Source organism: Mobula hypostoma, chromosome X1 (assembly GCF_963921235.1).
Source record: "Mobula hypostoma chromosome X1, sMobHyp1.1, whole genome shotgun sequence".
NCBI lineage: Eukaryota > Metazoa > Chordata > Chondrichthyes > Myliobatiformes > Myliobatidae > Mobula > Mobula hypostoma.
The window spans coordinates 12258118-12276061 of NC_086128.1; the positions used below are offsets into that span (position 1 = coordinate 12258118).

Below are 17944 nucleotides of genomic sequence, written 5' to 3' on the forward strand. Positions count from 1 at the left end.
ACACTGGCTCAAATAGGCCCATTTGGCAAAAGGTGATGACACAAAAGCAAAGGCGAGTTATGGTTGTGGAGGAGGTACAGCGACAGGAGGAACAGATGAGGTATGCAAGGGCAGTGTCTCAGGCAAAACAGAGACAGTGGACTAGGTGGGAAAACATTGGGAAAAGAAAATTCAGCTGGAAAGACTAATGGGAAAAGGAAGGAAGAAAGATTAGCTTCCTTATAAGAGCTGGTTATGATGTTTTCCTAACTCCCAAAAATCTGAACCAGTGGCTCAGTGAAGACCCAGCTTGTCCAGTCCATGGAAGAGTAGCAAACCTCAAGCACATCCTCTCATCTTGCAAGATAAGCATCACTCAAGGAAGATGCACATGGAGCCACAATCAGGTCCTCAGATGTTTGGTATCCATTGTGAAGAAGCAAAGGCTGAATAACAACTCTAAGCCCCATATGACTGGAAGAACCACCATCACCTTTGTCTGGCAAGGACAGACAGAGCCACCCTCAGTGACATGGTTGGTGTCAGGCATACTGGAGTCTGCTCGTGACTGGAACATGGCTGTTGACCTTGCCAAGAGGTTAATATTTGCCCCGGAGATAGTCACTACCACCCTCAGACCAGATTTGGTCTTGTGGTCCAGCAGTCTGAAAGCTGAGGTAATCTCAGAGCTCACAGTGCCCTGGGAAGATGCAGTCTGCGAGGCGTACGAGTGGAAACTTGTAAGATATGCTGAGCTGGCCACAGATGCCAGGCAGCGTGGATGGAAGGTGCAGATTTTCCCAGTAGAGGTTGACTGCAGAGAATTTGTGGCTACTTCCATGGCTAGATTGCTGAAGGGATTGGGAGTCTGAGGCCAGGGCCAGCGGCAAGCTATAAAGGACCTTCGGAGGTAGCCGAGTGAAGCAGCCACTGGTTATGGATGAAGAGGAGAAATGGCAGATGGGCCCTAAAATGACCCATGGGTGGCCAGATGTGAAGGGGGTGCATCTGGGATGCCAGGTCGCACTGTTGAGCCCTCTGGAGATGTAGTGGGCTTAAATTGACTTAACATCCGGGGGTGGGCGGGGTTGCACACATGATGACCCCTGGGAAGCATCTGCCACCCACCAAGCCCCACCTCAAGATCTCTATGCTACGACCCGAGTTAAGATCTGCTTATCAAAGGGATTGAAATATCTAGTCTTATGAGGACCTCCAGCACCCAGGGCATGCCCTTTTCTCACTGTTACCATTGGGTAGGAGGTACAGAAGCCTGAAGGCACACACTCAGCGATTCAGGAACAGCTTCTTCCCCTCTGCCGTCCGATTCCTAAATGGACATTGAATCCGTGAACACTACCTCACTTTTTAATATACAGTATTTCTGTTTTTACACATTTTAAAAATCTATTCAATATATGTAATTGATTTACTTGTTTATTTATTATTATGTTTTATTTTATTTATTATTATTTTTTCTCACTGCTAGATTATGTATTGCATTGAACTGCTGCTGCTAAGTTAACAAATTTCATGTCACATGCCGGTAATAATAAACCTGATTCTGATTCTGATTTGAACTATGACAATTTAGTGGGTTTAATTGCCCTACTGTATCCAATTAGATTAGATTCAACTTTATTGTCATTGTGCGGAGTACAGATACAAAGCCAAAGAAATGCAGTAGGCATCTGACCAGAAATGCAAAGAGTAGTGTTATTTACAAAATAACTGCGAATAAAAAATAAGTGCTACAGCACACAAATATAAAAGTACTGAGACAGTACAATATGAATGCAATACTGCTTAGCGCTGTGATGTGAGGTTCAACAGGGGTCACAGTCTCAGGAAGGAAGCTCTTCCTGTGCTTCCTGGTGCGGGGGCGGAGGCTCCTGTAGCGCCTACCAGATGGGAGGAGAGTAAACAGTCCATGGTTAGGGTGAGATGCATCCTTGATGATGCTTTTCGTCCTGCCCAGGCAGCGTTTATGGTAGATGTTCTCAATGGTAGGCAATTGGGTGTCGATAATCTGCTGGGCAGTTTTCACCACACACTGGAGTGCTTTGTGGTCCGATACGGGACAATTGCCATACCACACTGAGATGCAGTTGGTGAGTATGCTCTCAATGGTACAGCGGTAAAAGTCTGTCAGTATCCTGGGACAGAGGTGAGCTTTCTTGATGCTCTGCAGGAAATAAAGGCACTGTTGCACCTTTTTGATCAGGATGGAGGAGTTCAGGGACCGGGTGAGATCCTCAGAAATGTGGACACCAAGGAATTTGAAGCTTGATACACACTCCACTACAGCTCTGTTGAAGTAGGTGGGGACGTGAGTGTGGCTCCTTGCATGCCTGAAGTCCACAATGATCTCCTTGGTCTTTACCAATTCTGTACCAAGCTGACACTCAGTGCTAAGATTAATGCTTAATTTCCCCAATGTCAGTTAATTTGCTTCAGGAAGATCAGTGGACTTTGTGCCCACTTAACTGCTATGAAACAAGTGTAGTACATTTGTCAAGTTGATCCACCACTGATTCATCTATTACATAAGCTTCTCCATATCTCCTTGAAGGCTATTACTATCCTCTTCAAGATTCACTATGCCTCTGACTCTAACCCTACACCTAAGCATCTTTGTTTTAGACTTGCTCTTAAAAGTACGAGACAGTGAACGGAATCTGGAGCATAACAGAATCTGGAACTCTTACCCATCCATTGTCACTAATTTAGGAGTCGCTGGAAACAAAATTGGGCTAACAGGGTCCTTCTTGGCAATTCGAAAACTTCCATCCACAATATTTGTTGACCATAAATGGGAGTCCCTGACAAAGCACAAGAGGTTTTATTAATGGAGTTAGTGTAACTACGAGTATGTTCAGGAATAAAATTAAAACCTTTCCTGAATCCTACGCAATCACGGCTAATCTAAACCGTGACACAAAACATTTGTTTAATCACCTTTTTCAAAGCCTCCTCTGTATATATAGTCAGTTCTTTATGGGCTCAGATCAGGGAACTATCTCTATTCAGAGATAAAGGGGCAGGATTTGGCTGATAATCTAATTTCACTCTTTCAACCTTTTCCCATATCACACATGATAGTGGCCACAGCTGGATCTAGCTTTCCCTCTGAGTATTATCCCTTACAATATCTTTGCCTGGCAATTATATATCAGACAAAGGTACTCTGCTACTGTCGTTGAGGAAATCAAAATAGGGAAATGACCCATTTGAGTTTGGGTGCATAAAAGTTTGGGGCAACGTTTATCACGGGGCATGTACATCCAATGTGTGGGAGTTGAATTAATGGGCACTGGTGATCACATTTTCCTTTCCAAATCTTGTATGCAGTTCACATTAACATATCATAATGATATGATCCACTTTATTCACAATTGCCAACAGATATCTCAAAGTACCCTAATGGTCCCACCTTTGTCTACAAAGAATACTTGGTTTAATCAGTTAAAATTCCTTAAAGTTTAAATGCTGAGCTCCTACCTCATTCTAAGTAAAGTAGATGGCATACCATTGCCTTGATCACGGGTACTACATGATCCCTCAGATGCAACTGCTAACATTGGCCGGAAAAGGTTCCCAAAATGCTTCTGCGTCTTTGTGTCTACTGGTCTAGCAGCCAGCAATGGACTGAGCAACAGTAAGCCTGTGCAGTGTTTAAGCTTCAAAAAAAAAACAAACACATTGGTAATGGATTCTTTTTATGTTGTGTCCTTTCAAATCTGCTGAGGTACAATTTCTCACCTGAGCAAAACATGTTTTAAATACTCGGCAAGTCATTTGTGGCGAGAGCTGGAGCGTGCACAAGGAAACAGATGTGCTTGTCCTTAATGGTTCAGGATAAATGTGTGCATGCACATCCATAACTTGACAATATATATATTTTTAAAACTATTATTGGATCTCAGGCTCTTGAGATAGTCAAATGTTTCAGATTAATGACCTTGCATCAGAATTTCTCTGTACCTTGAAACTTGTTTATCTTATACTTTTCACAGTTGTGATAAACAGTCATTGACCCGGAACACTGTTCCTCATTCCACTGATTCAGCCTGACCTGAGTATTTGCAGTATCCTGTCTTTATTCTAAATGTACATCCAGAAATCTGCACCTACCTGATTGAACAAGTTGATCATTTGATTTAAGTGCCTTTGGCGATTCTGGCATATCAGTCGCTGTCTTGTGTCCCAGTGCTGTATTGTAGATATTAGACGTGCTTTGAGTCTGCTGGCAAATCTGCACAGTTTCTCAGGAACCTCTTTATCTTTATTGCTGAGATCTAATATCCTGCTGTTCAAATATTTTCTTGAGAGAAATAATTATATAAAAAGGTGATTAATAAACCTGCCCTCTTGCTTTAAATGTTTCTCTGCCACTATATTCTGATCGATCTGTTTCATAGCTTAAATTACAGGCCTAACTGAGTATCCCAGCTTTTCCCTGGAAGACTGACTGTTCTGGAATGCACTGGCTCAAGAAAAGCACTGCATTTGAAAAGCCCAGTGTACTGTAATAACACTTCTCAAACCTCTATCACCTTGAAGGATGAGGGCAGTGGGCACAGGAAACGCCACCATCTGCAGGTTCCTGTCCAAATCACACACCATCCTGACTTTGAAACATGCCACCTGTGTTCAAGAAAGTGGCTCACTCCCAACATCCTAAGCTCTGTGAGGGACAGACAGACAGTAAATGCTGGCCTTGAACAATACCTAGATCCTGAAAAATGAATGCAGAACATTTTTTTGCGGGAGATGTCACCAACATTAGTCCAGAAATCCATTCCCAGGCTCATGTTGCCACATCTCTTGAGACCAATAATCAGATAGTTTTCTACTCGCACTGCCTTTAGTACAATCATGCAGGGTGTCAGAAATGAAAGTAATCCTATTGCTCTGCACTCATAAACCCCAAGTAAGGGTCACTGGGTGGTAATGGAGCCAAAGACCCTGCTTAGGTTCCTCTTCTGATGCTGCAGTCTGCTGGACACATTGGGATCTGTTCGGGCTAAGGTCTACACATACTGGGAACCAAACATGATAGTTTGCTGATCTGTATAGGAGTACAACATGAGCATCTAGCCCTTCAAAGCTGCTCAACTTCTCACCACCACAGTCTTAAATGGCTAACCCTTTTACCCTGAAACCACTGTCTTTTGGTCTAGTTACTCCAATGTGAAGAACCATCCTCTCAGCATCTATCCTGTCAATGCCTTGTTGAATTTTGTTTGTCTCAATGAGATCATCTCTCATTCTTCTGAACTCCAGTGATTACAAGCCTATTTTACTCAACCTTTCCTTATAAAACAGATTTATTACCAGTAATATCATGTATCAGACACGCACAGACCAATAAAGCCTTATGATTGATCCTTCAATTTTAGGCATTGGAGGGATTACAACAAGTGGTGTCTGCAAGCAGAGAAGGGAATAAAACATAGACTGGATCCCAGCTCCTGATCTTAAACAATGATATCTGGCAGAACTGAATTTCCTTTGACCATGATTCATTGTCAAATAGCCCATAGACACCCGAGCTCGTCAGTGCTAGCTTAGGGCCTGAAAAAACCTTTCAACTACTATCATATCCAATGGAAGATCCACCTGGACAACATAGGATGTTGATCTAGTGAAGCCACATCTGAGTGCAAGTCACTTTGTTTAGGAAGGGGAAAATATTTGTGGGACCTCACTTCTCAAAATAATTTTTTTTCATGGAATGTGAGTGTTACCTGCAAGACCAACATTTAATGCCCATCACTAATTCTCATTTGACTGATTGGTTTATTGAACCATTTCAGGACACTTCAGAGTTAACCACATTAATTGAATCTGGAGTCACATATTGGCCAGACCGAGGAAGGATGGCAGATTTCCTTTGCTATTGAACCAGACGTGTCTTTACAACAATCCTCTGGTTTAGTGATTACCATTACTGGTATATTTATTTAATTATCTAAATTTAAATTCTCAGTTGACATGGTGGAACCCTAGCTCACAGCTCAGATTATTAATCCAGGTTTTTGAATACTAGCACAGTAACATCAGCATTATGCATATTATGCATCCATGTAGCACACCTTATTGTGTATGCCAGGTATATTCCAACAACATTTCATTGCTGTTGTGTGGTTCAACAAAGAAGCCTTCCAATGGACAGTTCTGTGAGAATACCATCCCTTGTCTGTTCTCCGAAGGAAATGTTGTTCACCTTGGATACTTCCAGGACAGGCTTTTGCTCCTCTGGTTTTCTAAAGGGAATATTTTCCCCTTGGGCAATCCTTTGTTCTGCATCTCTATCATGCCTATCAACAAGAATATTTTACAGCATACTCTCACAAACAACTATGAGATGTACAGTACTGTACAAAAGGTTTAGGCACATATATATAGCTAAGGTGCCAGGGATAGGGGTAGGGGTGGTGCGGGCCAGCCCTGAGACACCAGACAAGGTTGTTTTATTCTAAGTAATTGGTTTATTGATCATTATAGAATGTCTTTCTGGTGCTTCCTGCTCTCTCCCCTCTCCCTGCCCCCTTTCCACTCTCAGTCCACAATAGAGACCCGTATCAAAATCAAGTTTATCATCACTCACATATGTCATGAAATTTGTTTTTTTTTTGTTGCGACAACAGTACAGGTCTTAGGCACCCTAGCTATATATATATATTTGTGCCAAATACTTTTGCGTAGTACTGTATAATCAGTTAATCTCTCTTGGTTGAGGGAGGAATGTTGGCCAAAAAATGTGATTTATTTCAGCAAATTCTGTCAGACAATCTTTATCTTGGTTTAATAATTTATCTGATTGATGGCACCTCTGAACTGCTGCTGGAGTGCTGTCCTGGATTATGTGCTCAATACCTGGAGTAGGTATTGAGCTCACAAAGTTCTGACCTACGGACACTCTAGAACCTTGTTAATTTCTGTTCTCTTCCAAGTATTCAAAAATCAGTATGTATGCACATATTTATATTGATCCTGCCCCCTCTTAGTCCACTGCTGAATTCTCAAAATAATAACAGCTATTCGTCTACCTAAAGATTTGGATACGATGGAAAGCGACATATTTTCTGAACAGATAGGCCAGTCGGAGCTGAATAGTTGTTAGTGTTTTGTGTATCAGGTGTGTAGCAATGGCATTCAGTTGTTTGGAAATGATGCCATCATACTCTGCTTGGTCCAAAATTTTACAGGTTGCCCTGAGGTATATAACATTCACAGTATATGATATTTCCACAATCTTCTTGTCTTTTCCCCTGGGTTGAATTGTTCTTCCTGTTATCGCTGATGGAGTCACAGGGAGCGAAATCCCTTCCTTCTTACTGTATTCAGTCTGCAGTTTTACTTCCTTTCTATAAAGCTCAAGGGCACTGTTACTGGAGTATAAGTTACTGATTACCTCTTGAATCCTAACTAACTGATCCATTCCAGCCTGGGAGGACATTTTCTCCAGTGCTAGAATTGTATTTAAGGCTTGCAATGTCTTTTCATGGAAATGTGTTTCTTCCCGTGACAAGCTCTGGTCCTGTTTGGTTTCTTCAATGAAATATTGAACTTGGGCGCTCAGTTCATCAAGGGCAATCTCTTGAATAATCCCAAATCTGGAAATTTCCTCAAGAAGCTCTGCAAAAACAATTAAATCAGGTTGCTGCTCCTTTGATCTCTCTGCCAGGTTTTCCTCCAATGGCTTTCTATCTTGGACAGGTTGCTCTATACGTTCTTGTTTAAGCTTTTGCATGGAAATTTCTTGAATCATGTTTTCAATCACTCCATAAAGATTATTTAACTCAGACTTGAGAAGTGCTTGCACTTTACTGATATCATCTGGTGCAAGTTCTTTACCACTGTGCAGCCCATGCTCTAGTGAATACAGAACAGCAGTTTGAAAATCTGTTAGCAAATCCACAACCATCTGCTGGGCTTTGGTCTTGAATGTTTCTTCTTTCTGAACCCATGCCCTCTGTTTCTTCCCTGAATTCAGATTGGATTTAGTTATCTTCCCCTTCACTGCATCAGTAAGGATCATTTCCAATTTGGGTGATCTTGTAGGGGTTATCCTTCCAATGGATAGCTTTGTGGAAATACTTCCCCTTGTAGATTTTCCAAAGGGAAGGTTTTCCTTCTTGCTTACTTCTGGAGCAATCTTTTGTTCCTTTGGTTTTTCAAAGGGAATATTTTTCCCTGAGACAACTCTTTGCTCTACAGTTCTATCCTGCCCACCAAAAAGAATATTTTTGGGCTCCTCATTCAAGAGACCTTTCACCCTTAAATTTTCCGCAAGAATTAATTTTTGCTTTGACGTTTTCACCAGTGCTACACTTTGGCTTATTTTGTTTGCCTGCTTTGTTTCTACCAGCAAATCAGCAGGCGAAGGCAGCTCTTCAGAAGTGACTTTCCCACCATTTTGTAGTTGCTCAATTTTGGATCTCAAACATTTGATGGTTTTTTCCAGGTCCTGGTTCTTGCTGGACACCTCCTTGTAATGATATTCTGCTAATTCTGCACGAGTTTTGAGGGCACTGCTGTGTTCTTGAAGACGTTTCAGTTCAATAATCAGATTACAGTCAGCACTCTGAGATCCAAATGACTCGGCCTTTCTTAGTTCATTTTCCACCTCAGAGTATTCCTGTGACCGAATGAGAAATGCCTTGTGAAGATTCCCTATGAATTTTCCGATATATCTGAAGGCAATTGTCTGGACTTTCTTGCAAGGAAGATACCTTGTGATGTCTGTTAGTATCACGTCAATCTCTCCCACTGCTGCTTCCAACTGTTTCCCATTGTGTGGTTCCACCATTTTGGCAGTGTTCATTGGTTGCATGTCCTGGAGATACATGAGCGATTTGAGTTCTATCTTTTTCTCTCTCCCCCGTTTGCCAGTGATGTCTTTGCTGCCAGTTTCTGCAAATAATCAGAGTGTATAGCCAATCACTCAGCACATCATTAAACCCAGGAATGTTCTGATTTTTTTTAAACAATGGTGCTATATTAATACAAGCTTTATATATTCTTTCAACCAAAATTGTATGTCAGCAATCTCAAGACATTTATCATTGTTAGCATGGTTAGTGAAAGCACCCAGTCCTTAGTCTGGGTGCTATCACTCTCCACCTCAGGCTGATGGAGCAATTCAATACTGAGGCGCTGCGGTACCGTGGAGAGTTAGAAACGTTCAACCTAATCCTAACCTTCCCATGCAGGTGGATCTAAAAGATTCCTGAACACAGTGTGAGGTCAAACTATGGAAAACAGATCCAATTATCTGCCGAGAAAAGCAATTGAAAACGTAACTAGATTTGCTTGCCTTTACTCTCCTTGCTGTTTTGTGTGCAAAGTGACTCCCACACTGGAGTACAAAATAGTGATTTCACTTATGAAATAACCTAATGGTTGAAGAATGCAGTCTGTGAACTTGACAGACGATGTAATGCATAAGGTCCTACCCTAACCTGACTTCTTTGAGGAAAGTTTGCACTAAATGGTGACTCCTTTGCTTGCATCTTCAGAAAAAGCTCTTTTTCTATCTTTAGTATCTCTATTTTTCCCTTTCAGGGTTCTTTTGAAGACCCTAACCTGGAGTTTCACGCTGATTTCGGTTCATGCGGGGATGTGATCCGCTCTCGGATGTCACAACTGGCCGTTATCCAACATGCCAAGGGCGCAGCCCAAGAGTTTGGCTTGCCTTTGGAGGCCTAGGATCTTGGGGCTCTGGAGTTGGGCGGATTGAAGGTCAGTGTCCCAACAGATCATTGTGTCGTGGGAGCTGGAAGATCTTAGGCTGTGTACCCAGAGACCTGAAATCTTTGGGCACAGAGCTCGGAAAAAGCGACGCTACAGTCCTTTAAGTTGTCTGTTATGTCTCCCCTCTCGCTGTGAAACAGAGACATCGTTTTCTCCCTTATTACGGAGAGAGAAAACCTGTGGTATGTCAAATACCAGGTGAACAAGTAGTCTTTGGGGTACTGCAAGTCTGTGTCTTTGCCATTACTTTGCTCACGCTTGAGTGCTCGGTGGCGGGTGCTGATGCTTTTCTTTGCCAGTGGGGGGGGGGAATCGTGCTTGCTGCCGCATACGCGTGGGAGGGAGGGGAGCTGGGGGGGTACTTTGGGGTTCTAACATTTAACTGTCTTTCATTCTTTGGGGCACCCCTCTGTTTTCATGGATGGTTGCAAAGAAAACGCATTTCAGGATACATTTATCTGACATTAAATGTACTTTTGAAACCTTTGTGACCAAGCTAGCAATGCTCATTACCTCCCTCCTCACCCCTCGCGTGTTGAAGCTCTGATTTCTGAATGCTCAGTCTGGAAATAAGAGGCAGCCATGAAGGAGTGTGCATGCCTGCAAGAGTGGGAAAAATGGTAGAATTGTCCACAGAAGCATTGAGGAGTCTGCACGCTGGGTGAACCTATTCCCCCATGTGTAGGAGAGAAAGAAGTAGCCACATCCCCTGCCTTGCTTCAGTCCTTGCTGAAGTACAGCAGCTGGTTCTGAGCCACAAGGCACCATTATAACAGGTATAACATGCTATTCAAAAGTATAAACATGTTTGTTTAATTTAAACTGCCCTCAAAGTGAATGTGCCAACTGATTTTTTCCCGTTACCACTATTAATAAAAAATTCAATATTATTTTAATGTAATTTTAACTGGCTTGCCCACAACAGCCACAATTTTAAAAAAAAAGGTTTTCTGTCAAATTTTAATAATAATACAATCAGGTACAGTAATATTGTGGTAATGTTTCTCTCACCACAGATGTTGGCTGACCTACTGAGTACACGCAGGATTATTTGTTTTCATTTCAAATTTTCTGCATCTGCATCATTTCATTCTCTGTTATTGGTTTAAAAGTGATTTACAGGTGTGCACCAAGGAACCTGTAGAACATGAATGTAAATCCTCCCAAGAGGTCAAATTCAGTTTTTGAAAATACTGTAATTGGAAGTAATAAGCCCACAAAGCCAGTGACTTTATTGTTTGAGGAAAGGAACCTGACAGTCCCACACCTCTCAAGGCTTTCAGTTGTATCAAATTGCCATGCATAACAGTTCAAAAAGGCACACTACTGTCTTGGGCACCCCAAGTACTGCACTAAATTACAGTTTAATTATGATCTCCACATGCTGAGTATTAATTGTGTTTGAACTCCTTTCTTTAATATGAGCTCAGCTGATTTTATGGCTCTATCCATTAATGTTTGTTAATTTGACAAGTTAGCCTACATGGAGTTGAAGCCCATTTAAGACCATGTCACTCCAGGGAGCAATTTGATGCAATAGACCAGGTGATATCTTTTTCAGGGCTTGTTAAGGTGCCAATTAAACATGCAGATTTTCTCATGCTTGCCTTTCTTCCAGCATTATGTTAGGTGAAAGGTCTTTTATTTGAAAAGTTAATCTGTTTCTCCCTCCACAGGTGTTTCCAAACCTGCTGTGTATTTCTAGCATTTTGTTTTTGCTTTGAAATCAAGTCAGTGGTGTGGGCTACATATAACAATGTAATACTCAAGGTTTATTATTCTGGAATTGTTGTATCCCAATAAGAGACAGGTTGATTGCCAGGTAAGTCTCCATAAAAATAAATCAAACTAAAACCATCAGAGTGTGCATTCATAACCAAATTTTACATTAGGTCCAATAATATTATCTTTGTTAGTTTTAAATCAGAAATATTAATCTGACAATGTAATATCAGACATCACACTTGGCTTGCCTTGGGATAAATAAGGGAACATCCAAATTTCACTTCTGTATTTAAACTGTAACATCAAGCAGCTGGTAACAGTTCTCTCTTGCAAAAATAGTCCATCAAAACCTCTCATAAGGACTCTTGTCACCCTCGTCAAAACAATTTGTAAAACACAGGATAAAAGGGGAAGAAAGCGATGTCTAACAGTTGATCATAACACAATTATAATATTCCTATTACTTCATTAGTGTTGACTGTCTGGTGCACACTCTGTGTTCAATATTGCACCTTGCTGATCCTGCAAACACCTCGGAAGAAACAGATAAAACATTTTCCTCATGCTTGACGCTTCAATCTGAAACATCCAGGTCATTCGGCATAATCCTGCATTAGGCTCAGTCTCTCCTGCATCCTGCTTTATCCATGTTTAGTCTCATTATCATTTTCAGCAAAATTAATGAAGGTTTGTAAATGTACAAAGATTATTGGCTTTGCTATTGTTACAATGTATGGTCTTCAGTGATTCCTTTTCCAATTTTCTTCAATCTCTTTTGGGTACTGGCGAGGTATTTAGCTTCTTTGGAGCAACCCTAAAAATGCTTTTCATCTGAATTAAGGTTCTCTGCATAAGAATGCTGCTTGGTCCAATATCTTATGATAAGCTGAGGCTCATGTTCATGTACAGCTCCTTGGCAATTCCCAACATTGTAGTCATGATCCAAAGGCATTGCAGTCACTTTATGGGAATTTTTAACCTTGGATAATTGCTGAGTTTTGGTGTCTAAAAGATGGTTTACTGAAGATTATCAATGACAATCTTTTAGCATGCCCAAGTAATTCTAAGAAACATTCAGTTAAAATTTGAAAAAAAGCTCAAAGCTGAGTTTGCTGTCCAGGATGCTGCCCTCCTCCCCATTTTACAAGAATATTGAAATCATCATTCACTTTGAAATCATCCAACACTAAATCAATCTTTCCCCAGATCTCAAAACTGTACATGGGATACAATGCAGAACCAAACACTGCTCTGAATTTACCTTTTGATTTAGCTTTTAAATGCTCACGTTGAAGGCCAAACAGGGCTTTGGATAATATATGTAGATGATCTATGCAAGTTTGGGAAGAAGCCAGTCTTGTTTGCACTTTCAAGTTAACTTCCTCAATCCATTCTGTTGACAACTTCTCAGCTTCTTCACCTTCCTCCATCTCTTCATCAATTAAAATTTGACCTGCTCAGGATATGAATAATGTTAATTTAATGTTTTCAAATAAGCAATTTGGATTTTGCATAGAGCCACATGTTTACAACAAAATATTCATTTTCAAGCACATCAAAGTGAAGAATGCAGTGCAAGTGAGTGAAGCACTCAATGTTTTGAAAATGGAGTAATATAATTGAGAAGCACTCTTAAATCGGAGGATCATAGCATTGGAGAGTGTGATGTAGAGTAATGCACTGTCTATGATGCCAATCATATATTCCAAGGGTAGGGCCAGCATTGTTAGATACAGAGTGAAAATTCCTGCATGCTCCTATCAAATATTCCTTGTGCAGGGACAACACAGATTAGACACTGAGTAAAGTTTGCTCTACCCTTTCCTATAGACGCTCCTGGTTCGTGGGTGAGACATAGAATAAAGTTCCCTCTGCACTGTCATATCACATATTCTGAAGGTGGAGAAACACAAGTCAGATACAGAGAAAAGCTCCTTTTACACTCACTGTCACACACTCCCAGGGTAGAACACTGAAATAAATCTGAAGGAATGACTTGCATTTCTGTAAAGTCTTTCAAAAAATCAAGAATCTCTGAGCCAGAAAAAGTCAAAATGAAATATAAAAAGGTGGGGGCGTAGCACTGTTGATCGGAGATAGTGTCACTGCTGCAGAAAAGGTGGACGTCATGGAGGGATTGTCGACGGATTCTCTGTGGGTGGAGTTTAGGAACAGGAAAGGGTCAATAACTCTACTGGGTGTTTTTTTTTATATAGGCCGCCCAACAGTAACAGGGATATCGAGGAGCAGATAGGGAAAAAGATCCTGGAAAGGTGTAATAATAAGAGTTATCATGGTGAGAGATTTTAATTTCCCAAATATTGATTGGCATCTCCCTAGAGCAAGGGGTTTAGATGGGGTGGAGTTTGTTAGGTGTGTTCAGGAAGGTTTCTTGACACAATATGTAGATAAGCCTACAAGAGAAGAGGCTGTACTTGATCTGGTATTGGGAAATGAACCTGGTCAGCTGTCAGATCTCTCAGTGGGAGAGCATTTTCGAGATGGTGATCACAATTCTATCTCCTTTACATAACATTGGAGAGGGATAGGAACAGACAAGTTAGGAAAGCATTTAATTGGAGTAAGGGGAATTATGAAGCTATCAGGCAGGAACTTGGAAGCTAAATTGGGAACAGATGTTCTCAAGGAAAGGTATGGAAGAAATGTGGCAAATATTCGGGGGGTTTTTGTGTGGAGTTCTGCATAGGTATGTTCCAATGAGACAGGGAAGTTATGGTAGGGTACAGGAACCATGGTGTACAAAGGCTGTAGTAAATCTAGTCAAGAAGAAAAGAAAAGCTTACAAAAGGTTCAGGGAGCTATGTAATCTTAGAGACCTAGGAGATTATAAGGCTAACAGGAAGGAGCTTAAGAAGGAAATTAGGAGAGCCAGAAGGGGCCATGAGAAGGCCTTGGCGGACAGGATTAAGGAAAACCTCAAGGCATTCTGCAAGTATGTGAAGAGCAAGAGGATAAGACGTGAAAGAATAGGACCTATCAGGTGTGACAGTGGGAAAGTATGTATGGAACTGGAGGAAATAGCAGAGGTACTTAATGAATACTTCAGTATTCACTATGGAAAAGGATGTTGGTGATTGTAGTGATGACTTGCAGCAGACTGAAAAGCTTGAGCATGTAGATATTAAGAAAGAGGATGTGCTGGAGCTTTTGGAAAACATCAAGTTGGATAAGTTGCTGGGACTGGATGAGTTGTACCCCAGGCTACTGTGGGAGGTGAGGAAGGAGATTGCTGAGCCTCTGGAGATGATCCTTGCATCATCAATGGGGACAGGAGAGGTTCTGGAGGATTGGAGGGTTGTGGATGTTGTTCCCTTATTCAAGAAAGGGAGTAGAGAGTGCCCCGGAAATTATAGACCAGTGAGTCTTACTTCAGTGGTTGGTAAGTTAATGGAGAAGATCCTGAGAGGCGGGATTTATGAGCATTTGCAGAGGCATAATATGACAAGGAATAATCAGCATGGCTTTGTCAAAGGCAGGTCATGCCTTACAAGTCTGATTGAATTTTTTGAGGATGTGACTAAACTCGTTGATGAAGGAAGAGCAGTAGATGTAGTGTATATGGATTTCAGCAAGGCATTTGATAAGGTACCCCATGCAAGGCATATTGAGAAAGTAAGGAGGCATGAGATCCAAGGGGACGTTGCTTTGTGGATCCAGAACTGGCTTGCCACAGAAAGCAAAGAGTGGTTGTAGACAGGTCATATTCTGCATGGAGGTTGGTGACCAGTGGTGTGCCTCAGGGATCTGTTCTGGGACCCTTACTCTTCATGATTTTTATAAATGACCTGGATGAGGAAGTGGAGGGATGGGTTAGTAAGTTTGCTGATGACACAAAGGTTGGGGGTGTTGTGGATAGTGTGGAGGGCTGTCTGAGGTTACAGCGAGACATTGATAGGATGCAAAACTGGGCTGAGAAATGGCAGATGGAGTTCAACCCAGGTAAGTGTGAAGTGGTTCATTTTGGTAGGTCAAATATGATGGCAGAATATAGTATTAATGGTAAGACTCTTGGCAGTGTGGAGAATCAGAAGGATCTTGGAGTCCGAGTCCATAGGACGCTCAAAGCAGCTGCGCAGGTTGACTCTGGTTAAGAAGGCATACGGTGCATTGGCCTTCATCAATCGTGGATTGAGTTTAGGAGCCGAGATGTGATGTTGCAGCTATATAGGACCCTGGTCAGTCCCCACGTGGAGTACTGTGCTCAGTTCTGGTCGCCTCACTACAGGAAGGATGTGAAAACCATAGAAAGGGTGCAGATGTGATTTACAAGGATGTTGCCTGTTTGGGGAGCATGCCTTATGAAAACAGGTTGAGTGAACTCGGCCTTTTCTCCTTGGAGCAACAGAGGATGAGAGGTGACCTGATAGAGGTGTATAAGATGATGAAAGGCATTGATCGTGTGGATAGTCAGAGGCTTTTTCCCAGGGCTGAAATGGTTGCCACATGAGGGGACAGGTTTAAGGTGCTTGGGAGTGGGTACAGAGGAGATGTCAGGGGTAAGTTTTTTTTTACGCAGAGAGTGGTGAGTGTGTGGAATGGGCTGCTGGCAATGGTGGTGGAGGCGGATGCGATAGGGTCTTTTAAGAGACTTTTGGGTAGGTACATGGAGCTTAGTAAAATAGAGGGCTGTGGATAACCCTGGTAATTTCTAAGGTAGGGACATGTTCGTCAGAACTTTGTGGGCCGAAGGGCCTGTATTGTGCTGTAGGTTTTGTATGTTTCTAAAAACAAAAGAGATTGGATACAGACTGAATCTTCCATGGCAGAGCATGGTTAGGTACAGAATTAAGCTGCTTCTCCACTATTCCATGACACACACACAACCAGGGCAGTGTCTGCATGCATTACAAAATATAAGATGCAGAATAAAACATCTTTAACAATATTTTGTCATACACTTTCAGGGTAGGATCAGAAACAGCACTGTTTCCATTGGAGTGGAGGGAAATCAGCAACGAGCGGCTGTAGTGCAGGTTACTGAAGACTGAACTAGGAGAAGGTGCAGAGAGAGAGAGAGAGGTTGTTTTCATCTACTTTTTGCCAATGGCAAAGATTAAGAAGGTGGGTGTGACTCTTCCATAGCTATTCCATCCTTTCTGGTGGCGGAGCTCTCTCAAACTGCATGGCTGCAACAGCAGCAAACACTCCCATGCCCCAGTCATTATTTAAACTAATCAGATCAAGGAACAGTTTTCAAAAGTTATATCAATTACAAAATGACACCTGAGGCCAGTGTAAAGGCAGTGGCTGCGGTCGTTAGCTTTTTGGCCATTGACGTAGCCTCAGAAATGAATGGGAATGTTGTATTTTATTTATTTATTTAGAGATACAGCACAAAGTAGGCCCTTCCAGCCCGTCAAGCCATGCTACGCCCGACAAACCTGGTTAACCCTAACCTAATCACAGGACAATTTACAATGACTAATTAACCTACCTGGTATGTCTTTGGACTGCAGGAAGAAACTGAATCACCCAGGGAAAACACACACATTCTACAGGGAGGACGAACAGACCTGTTACAGGTGGTGACAGAATTGAACTCTGCACTCTGGAATCCCCCAAGCTGTAATAGCATCATGCTAACTGCTACACTATCATGATACCCATTTCTGGAAGGCCAAATGTGCTGCGGCCTTGTCCACAGCAAGGAGCTTACTATGAATGGGGCTTTCCTGCCAATGAGCTTCTTGTTCCCTGTCTGCAACATCTGGGGGAGTTAAGGTCACCAATTCTGTTTGATCTTCAGGAGAGCAGGTTCTAGTATGTCTTCTGCTGCTGTACAGAGCAGCAACAAACAGTCAATACAGTGTCCAGTTTTGGGGAACTACAGCCACCATGTATTTTGGACCTTGGATGGGGCACAGTGTGACACCTACAAAAAGATAGTGCAAATTCAGAAGAGCTGTTCCAACCTCTATATTTTCTTTTCAATGTTGGCACCCCCGGTTGTTCTCTCCTCTGCCCTGTGCCAGAAACAGTGGTCACAATCTTGGCTCAAAACTGCCCAGGAACTGCCTAACCAAGCAGGAACTATTGCAAATATTAATAATGTAAATTGTTACCTGTCAGTATAAATAGTGTGACTAGTTATCTCCCTCTCTTCCTCTTGGGACTTGCACTGGCTAGATTTCCAGCCCAAGGAGTTCTGCTTTGCCATTAGTTCTGGCAGTGGGATCACAATGGAGTTGTAAAATAAAGACAGAACCTGCTAAAAAATACTCAGAAGTCAAGCTGCATCTGTGGGAAGAGAAACACAGCTAAAATTTCTGATTGAAGACCCTTCATTTTGACCTGATTAATTCTCTTTCTTTCCAGATGCTGTTTACCTGCTGAGTATTTCCAGAATTTTCCTTTTTTTTTAAATTTCCATGATGGAGTGGGGTCTTTTGGCACAGATGAGACTCTCATCACCTGGTGTGGGATAGGTGTGCCAGCCACCAGTTGTGACTGCCTGGTA

General features: G+C 42.0%; 1 protein-coding gene across 5 annotated transcripts in view; it reads left to right on the forward strand.

Annotated features, from left to right (window-relative positions):
• Window positions 1-17944, forward strand: part of LOC134340328 (cysteine/serine-rich nuclear protein 2-like) — a 116422-nt gene that overhangs the window by 14889 nt on the left and 83589 nt on the right. Inside the window, exons 2-3 of one of the 5 annotated variants that reach the window (XM_063037421.1) lie at window positions 9553-9729; window positions 16392-16548. The exons of 3 other annotated variants lie outside the window; for them this stretch is intronic. The gene's annotated coding sequence lies outside the window, so the exon portion shown is untranslated. Of the gene's footprint in view, window positions 1-9552; window positions 9730-16391; window positions 16549-17944 lie in introns of those variants that run through there. One more of the 5 variants, XM_063037425.1, reaches the window with a different exon arrangement.